Below are 8,097 nucleotides of genomic sequence, written 5' to 3'. Positions count from 1 at the left end.
TTAATGTTTGGACTTCCTGTCTTGTCTTCCCACTCCATTTGTGCCTTTTCTGATCCATTCTCTACAGATCAGCCAGAGTAATCCTTCTGGTAAAAACAGAATCATATTTCACTTGCCTCTAATACTTCAAAGGCTTCCCACTAAACTTTAGATTCCAAATTTCTTAGATTGACCAATAGGCCGTTGGAGAGAACTTTGTCACTGGAAAATATGGTGTGAAAATGGAAGGAGAGAATTTTTCTTACACTAGCATTGATTAAATATGTCATTAATTAGGGGGTCCTGGATAGCTCAGTTGGTTAAGCGTCCAACTTCAGCTCAGGTCATGATCTCGTGGTTCGTGAGGTGGAGCCCTATGTCGGTCTCTATGCTGATACCTCAGAGCTTGGAACCTGCTTCGGATTCTCTGTCTCCCTCTCTCTCTGCCCTTCCCCCCGCTTACGCTCTCTCTCTCAAAAGTAAATAAATATTAACAAAAATTTAAAAAATGTTACTAATTACAGACTTATTAAATAAGGCTGGAGTTTATTTGGGAAGACTTTTTTTTAAGGGATACACCAACTTTTTATTCATTGAAAAGTATACACTCCAGAGTCCTTAGATATGCCAAGGACTCACATCTAAAGGCAGAGCCCTTGATTCAGGAATTATTCCCAGAAAGGGAGCTTTTAATCCCCACTCAGCCAAGCATTCCACATTGATTCCTATTGCAGTAACTGCCAGGGCATTTTCACTGTCACCAAAAAGGGGGGAAAAGGGCAAGGGAAAAGGTTCATATAGGACAGATGTACCTTTTCTTTAAGATTATCCAACGTGTTTTCCACCTGTAACTTGTCATTTTTGACACTTTCAAGTTCAGCTTCTGTCCTTTTGTATTGCTCTTGGACTTGACGTCCAAGACGTCATCTTCTCTGTGGGCTCTGCCTTGCTCTTGCTTCAGGGGTTCTACCTCATTCAGATAGAAATCAGGCTGCCAACGGAGGCTGTCATTTTCTTCCTTCAGAACTTCTGCCTGTGATATTAAGCTGATTTCCCAGGTGTTTCTTCTATTTCATCATCAGACATCGCCATCTCTTCTCACCTGATTCTCTTTAATTCATCATTATGTATGTTATGAATTTCCTCAGCTTGTTTGCACCAAACGCTGATGTTTTTATGCTGGGCTTTTGTGAAATGGTCTCATGCCTTTTGTTTGGGGATGGAATGGCACACAGCTACTACCTGCTCCAATTGAATGAGGATTTATTCAGGAAGACTTCTTAAAGCAGGTGATGAATGTGACCTCATGGAAAGAAGAAGAATGTGTGCAAATGCCAGTAGGCAAGAAATAGCCAAGCTTTCCTGGCAATAGGAAGCAAGTGAGAGAGATAATAAGTGGAGAAGGAGCAGCGAGGTAGAGTCAGAGATTGAGAAAAGCTTAAGCTCCAGTGTTTGAGGCTTCCAGAAATAAATTCTAAAACAGGACTGCAAAATTTATGGTAAGCTTCAAAGACATCTGTTTGATACTTTAAACACCAAAAATATAATGAAATATAATTGTAACATTCACAAGATGATTACAGAATTTATACAAAAAATATTAATTCATAATAGGCCACAAGTAGTGTAGTATAATAGTTTTATGAAGCATGTCTCTTTCAAATTGCTAGAGTATCCCTAACAAGGACTGTGCTATGGATTAAATTATGTGTTCTATTCTAGATTAGTCAGAGTTCTCCAGAGAAACAGAATTAATAGGATGTGTGTGTGTGTGTGTGTGCTTGTGTATAAAAAAATCTATCATAGGGAATTGCCTTATGCAATTATGGAGGCTGGCAAGTCCCAAATCTGCAGGTTGGAGACCCTGGGGAGCCAATGGTGGTGTTTAGTTCCAAGTTTTGCAGATTGGAGATCCAGGAGAGGCAATGGTGCAGATGAAGTTAAAAGGTAGTCTGCTGGAGAATTCTCTTGCTCAAAGAGGCTGGTCGTTTGTTCTAGTCAGGCCTTCAGCTGATTTGATAAGGCCTACCCACATTATGGAGGGCAATCTGTTTTACACTGAGTTCACCAATTTAAATGTTAATCTCATCCAAAAACATCTTACAAGTTGACACATAAGATTTACCATCACAACCCCAATAAAGATACATTTAATTCCTACATTTAATACCCCTTACCTCAGAATGTGACCTTATTTGCAAATAGGATCTCTTCAGAGGTAATCAAGTTTAAGTGAGGTGTCCTTATCAAAAGGGGAAATTTGGACATAGACATGCACAGAAGGAAGACACAGAGATAATGCTACCTATAAACCAAGGAATCACTGCACTTCCAGAAGCTAGTAGAGACATGAGACAAGAGTCTCAGTTACAGCCTTCTAAAGGAACCAACTTCACTGACACCCTGGATTTAAACTTCTAGCCTCCAAAACTGTGAAACAATAAATTTCCGTTGCTTAAGCCACCCAGTTTGTTGTACTTTGTTATGGCAGTCCCAAAAACTAAATGCAGAGCGTATGTATGACCTCCGTTCGAGATAGAATCTTAATTTGACACCATAAAGTTGACACTTAGACCAAATGTTTCTAGGTCAATTCACTAAAAGTAAGTTTTCCAAAACCTGTCAAGAACAGTTTAATGACAACCATTTCACCGTAGTAAAGGACAAGACTAAGACTTTGGAAATATCTTCAATAGTTCACCAAACTGCTCTACAATCATCCTTTCCACCTCAACTATTGGTAGACTCTAGTAGCTGCACATCTTAAAGCTTACATCTTACAAAATACGTGTGGTCACTTATGAAAACGGCTGGTCCATGGTAGCTGTAATCTACATTAGTGTGCTGACTCCCCCAAACTCTTGAGTCATTGTTGGATTCAAGTTACCCATTTAAACAGAATTTGGTGAAGGAAGAATCTGCTTTAGTTAGCAAACTAAACATTCTCCTTAAAATGAAAAAAAAAGTAATTCTGATGACAGCGTGGTCCTATCATGTTCTTTGGATTTAGGTTCTGCGGATGTTTTAAGCTGTAAAGTTCTGTGTCTTCTGTTTCTTAACTGAGAGGCACTGTGGTATAGTGGATATGGTTATCAGAAAGCCTAATACTGTTGGCACTCACTAAATGTTGTTGAAAGAATAAAATTCACAAGTCTTAGAGTCAGTCTAGATTTCAATTCCAGATGTACTTTCTAGCTGTTAGACCTAGGATTGGCCATTGAACTTCTCTGACTCTCAAGTTTCTGTTTCTCTAAAACAAGGGGGGAAACCCTCCAACTTTTTCTTTCTTCTGTTATCTTTCACATTATCTGCAAGAGTGTCTTCCTTTGGTAATTTTTAAAAAAAATTTGTGATTTTTAAAAAATTAATAATTCCTGCTTTGTTTATTTCACAGAAATGGTGTGAAGACCAATGTGATGGTAAATATAAAAGTACTTGAAAAAATATAAAGTAATACATAGATATAATAGATTATTATCCTGCTAGAAGCATCAACATTCTCAAAACAAATATCTCTCAGATTGAGTATTGTGAAGGTATATATATGCTCTTTTTAAGACAAGAAAATGATTTTAATACTTGTTTGTAGTTTATACATGTATATATGCACATGTAGATTTTTGAAGCCTAGGATTGTAATTTATTTAAGTGTAAAGTATAACTTCTAGGGGCGCCTGGGTGGCTCAGTCGGTTAAGCGGCTTACTCTTGATTTTGGCTCAGGTCATCATCTCAGTCCGTGAGTTGGGGCCCTGTGTTGGGCCTGCTTGGAATTCTGTCTCTCTGTCTCCCTCTCTGCCACTCCCTGATTGGTGATCTCTCTCTTTCTGCCTTTCTCTCTCTGTCTCTCTCTGTCTCTCTTTCTCTAAACAAACAAACATTTAAAAAAATGAAGTATAACTTCTATCCAGTTAAATAAAGTTCCTTTTTAGCATTGTATTACAGGATTGTAAACTGATATCTGAAATCCAAAAATATTTTTAGAATACAAAATCTTTTTCGTAACTGATTTATAGTAAAATTGGATTTGAACTACTTATAGTCTATTTATTGCACTTAATATGAATATTCATACATTGCATTGCAGAAGAAATATTTCATTCCTCCTACAAAGAGCTTAAGGAGGCCAGACCAATGAAGACTGGAAAATTAAAGAATAATATAAATGAGGTATTTAAGCTGCATATATTCAAAAGCTAAAATATTTAGTGCAAATGATAAGTTTCATGTGTTATTAGACAATAAATAAAATAAACAGAGACTCTAGTTCTGTCAACTTCTAGAAAGTTGAAAACAGTTTTATTGAATGATTCATGGTATGTTCAAATTCAACACAGTCCTAAAAAAAAAAAGTACAGTTTCTGAAATGAATTTTAATTTTTCCTAAACAAAGAAAAGTAACCCTGATTCTTCAGAACTTTTCTTTCATCAAAGGTGAACCATCATATAATAAAAGCTCTTTGTCCTGGATGCTTATGAAACTTTATTATTGTTCCGTGTATTGGGTCTGAAGAGGTGTAGGATCATTGTCAGTCTTAAGAAATAGAGAATTTGATTTCCACATGTTGGCTTCAACTTAGAATAAGACTCATAGAGAGTTCTTGACCTTAATATTTGCTCAGCAATCTCTCACGGCTCTGGCATATTTCATCCCATTTTTACAAGGCACAGCTTTCCAAACCTTGCTTACTGCCTCTGGTGTTCCAGGGCAAGGTCAGACAGAGTGCCCTGTGTTAATGTTGGAAGTGTAGGCCTTAGCACCCTCAGTGAATGCTGCCAATATCCACAAAGATTTGTTATTTTCCTTTAGAAATAAAGCCCTATTTAAGCCTCAGACAAAAGATGTAAGCTTTCAGGTGCTTGTTTAAAAATCTAAAATGCTTTGAATTTTCAATCCATCTATCTTCCTTCACAGGTCTGTCTGCAACATGCAATTTATAAAAGAAAGGAGTATTTTCCTCCAATAAATACTATATTGCTATTAGAAGACCCAATAAAAAGTGTTTTCACTGAGCAAACAACCATTGTAGGACAGTGATCAGGAAAAGAAAGTTTAGATTATAAGAAACTGGATTCAAATTCCAGTTCTGCCAGAGCGTCTGGGTGGCTCAGTTGGTTAAGCACCTGACTTCAGCTCAGGTCATGATCTCATGGTTCACGAGTTCAAGCCCTGTGTCAGGCTCTGTGCTGACAGGTCAGAGACTGGAGCCTGCCTCGGATTCTGTCTCTCTCTCTCTCTCTCTCTCTCTCTCTCTCTCTCTCTCTGCCCCTCCCCCACTTGTACTCTGTCTCTCTCTCTCAAAAATAAATAGAACATTAAAAAATTTAAAAAATCCAGTTCTGCCACCCCTACTTGTTCTGTGACTTTGGGCAAGTGACTCAACATCCTAGCCTCAGTTTTCCCATCTATAAAATGGAGTCAATAATAATACCTATGGTAATAGAATATTGTGAATAATAAATGTAAAACATTTAGCAAATTTCTGGACATTATATGTAAGAACTCAAGAACTGTTAACTTCTTACCATTATTAGCAGTGAATAAACCTATAATATGTCAAAAACTTTAGCTTGCAAAATAGTCCATTGTTTGACCCTATTTCACTTCCGTCCACTTCAGTGGCTGCCACATGCCTCATGTTCTGTCCCCTTCAGTCTGTGGGAGCACATTTTTCATTGTACCTGAGAATTGTGAGAAAATCTCATGTTTCAATTATTCAAATGTTACTGACCAATGTGACTGTGACCTAGAGTGCTATCACAACTGTGCTCTCAGCCTCCGGTTTTTAAAGTGACATTAAATATACTTCTGCTGAGTCATTTTACTTGAAGAATCCCTTTTTCTCCCTCCAAACTAGAGAGACCTGACAGGGACTACCCCTCCGCCACTCTATTAAAACCCTCATCCTGTATCTTATCAACAGGGAATGATAGAAACAAGGTTTATAGGCAATCCAACTTTTGTTAGACTGATCACGTTGGTTTTTCAATATATGAATATGAAACTTACAGACTGGCCCTCGCATTCTTCCCATTTTCTAGAACACAACACATCATCTAAAGCAAAAACTGAGTTCTCTGTTTCTCTTCTCGACTACCTACTATGTGCCAGGAAATTACAATATTTGTTATTAAGGTACATTTTAAGTGCAGTAATATTCACCCTGCAAGCTTTGACAAATGCACACAAGTCCACCACAATTAAATTACGGAATAGTTCTCTCATTCCATATATTTCCCTGTGCTTTTTTTTTTTTAATGTTTATTTTGGAGACAGAGAGAGACAGAGCATGAATGGGGGAGGGTCAGAGAGAGGGAGACACAGAATCTGAGACAGGCTCCAGGCTCTGAGCTGTCAGCACAGAGCCCGACGCGGGGCTTGAACTCACGGACCGCGAGATCATGACCCAAGCTGAAGTCGGCCGCTTAACCAACTGAGCCACCCAGGCGCCCCTTCCCTGTGCTTCTTAAGATCACCTCCTTCTGTGACCTCCAACTCCTGGCAGACATTGCTCTACTTTCTGTTTCTATAGTTTAGTCACTTTTCACATATATTGTCTCAGTTAATATTACCTAAACTCTGAGATAACAATAGTATTCTTGTGGAAGAGACAGAATTGACTATCTTTCTTTGCTCATTTCAATATTTTTATTTATTTATTTTATTTGCCATAAGTGATATTCTGTATCTTTTAGCTTTCTCATCAACACAGAGCCTTATAACAAAGTGTCTGGAAAAAAACAAAAACAAAAACCAACAGCTGCTATCAAGTCAAGTGATGAGTTTCATGGTTTCCCTCCCTCTAATTAAAATTTCTTTTCTTTATTTTTTCTTTATTCCTTTATTTCTTTAAAGGGGAGAGAATTTTCTTCTGATATTATATTCTTCCTTCTCAAAATGTGAAGTTTTATTATCCAATTTCTGTAACCTAAAACCATTAACTGTTTACCTATCTCTGACCCATTGAACTTCAACCATGAATGGGAAAGAAGAAGCAGTCAAACATGAATTTTATGATAATATTTTCAAGCTCATGCCAGACTCCCCTCAAAGACATCTTCTGTCTGGAAGAATTGACTAGGGATTCATTCATGCAAATGAGTTCAGGACTGTATTTATCTTGATTTGTCCAAGTTGGTTTTTTGAAAGCTAAAGTCCTGACCTTTTATCTCTCATTGTGAACAGCCACAATAAGATGGGAACAAAGAGAACATGGAATTTCCCAAAGTTAGAAGGCTTCTTTGATTGCCTTGCTGTGACTGGAGCTCAGCCATGTGTGGCTCCAAGCTTTAAATACTCAGGTTTCTGTGTGGGAACAGGGGTGTCTGTCTGGCTCAGTTGATAGAGCATGCAACTCTTGATCTTGGGGTCATGAGTTCAAGCCCCACGTTGAGTGTGCAGCCTACTTAAAAAAAAAAAGATTCTCTGTGAGAACAGTGGTGGTATGTGCCTGTGAGTTTAGCAGCCACATTAAACCAGCATCACAGATTTAGAAGAAGCTTCTTAACAATCTGTATAGCTATTTATTTATTTATTTATTTATTTACTTACTTTTTTATTTATTAATTTTTAGAGAGAGAGAAAGCACACAAGCAGGGGGACAATACAGAGAAGATTAGCATGCCCTGTGCAAGAATAGCATGCAAATTTATGAAGTATTCCATGTCTTTAGAAATGGAAAGACATTCCATGCTCATGGATTGGAAGAACAAACATTATTAAAATGTCTATACTGCCCAAAGCAATATATACATTTAATTCCATCCCTATCAAAATGCCAATAGTATTTTTCACAGAACTAGAACAAATAATCCTAAAATTTGCGTGGAACCACAAAAAACCCTGAATATCCAAAGCAATCTTGAAAAAGAAAAGCAAAGCTAGAGGCACCACAATTCTGGACTTCAAGTTATATTACAAAGTAGTAATCAAAACAGTATGGTGATGGCACAAAAATAAACACAAAGATCAGTTGAATACAATAGAAAATCCAGAAATAAACCCATAATTATATGGTCAATTAATCTTTGACAAAGAAGGCAAGAATATGCAAAGGGAAAAAGACAGTCTCTTCAGCAAATGGTACTGGGAAAAATAGACAGCAATATACAAAAGAAGA

At 37.4% G+C, this 8,097-nt stretch overlaps 1 non-coding gene across 1 annotated transcript; it reads left to right on the top strand.

The window, feature by feature from the left end:
- Positions 1-7,544: 7,544 nt before the first annotated feature.
- On the top strand, positions 7,545-7,648 carry LOC131513290 (U6 spliceosomal RNA). Its single transcript, XR_009262513.1, has one exon. It is a non-coding gene; the product is annotated as a U6 spliceosomal RNA (small nuclear RNA).
- The last annotated feature ends 449 nt before the right edge of the window (positions 7,649-8,097 follow it).

The sequence above is a fragment of the Neofelis nebulosa genome, chromosome 5, assembly GCF_028018385.1.
Source record: "Neofelis nebulosa isolate mNeoNeb1 chromosome 5, mNeoNeb1.pri, whole genome shotgun sequence".
Classification (NCBI taxonomy): Eukaryota; Metazoa; Chordata; class Mammalia; order Carnivora; family Felidae; genus Neofelis; species Neofelis nebulosa.
This window is presented reverse-complemented; position numbering and strand designations above follow the sequence as displayed.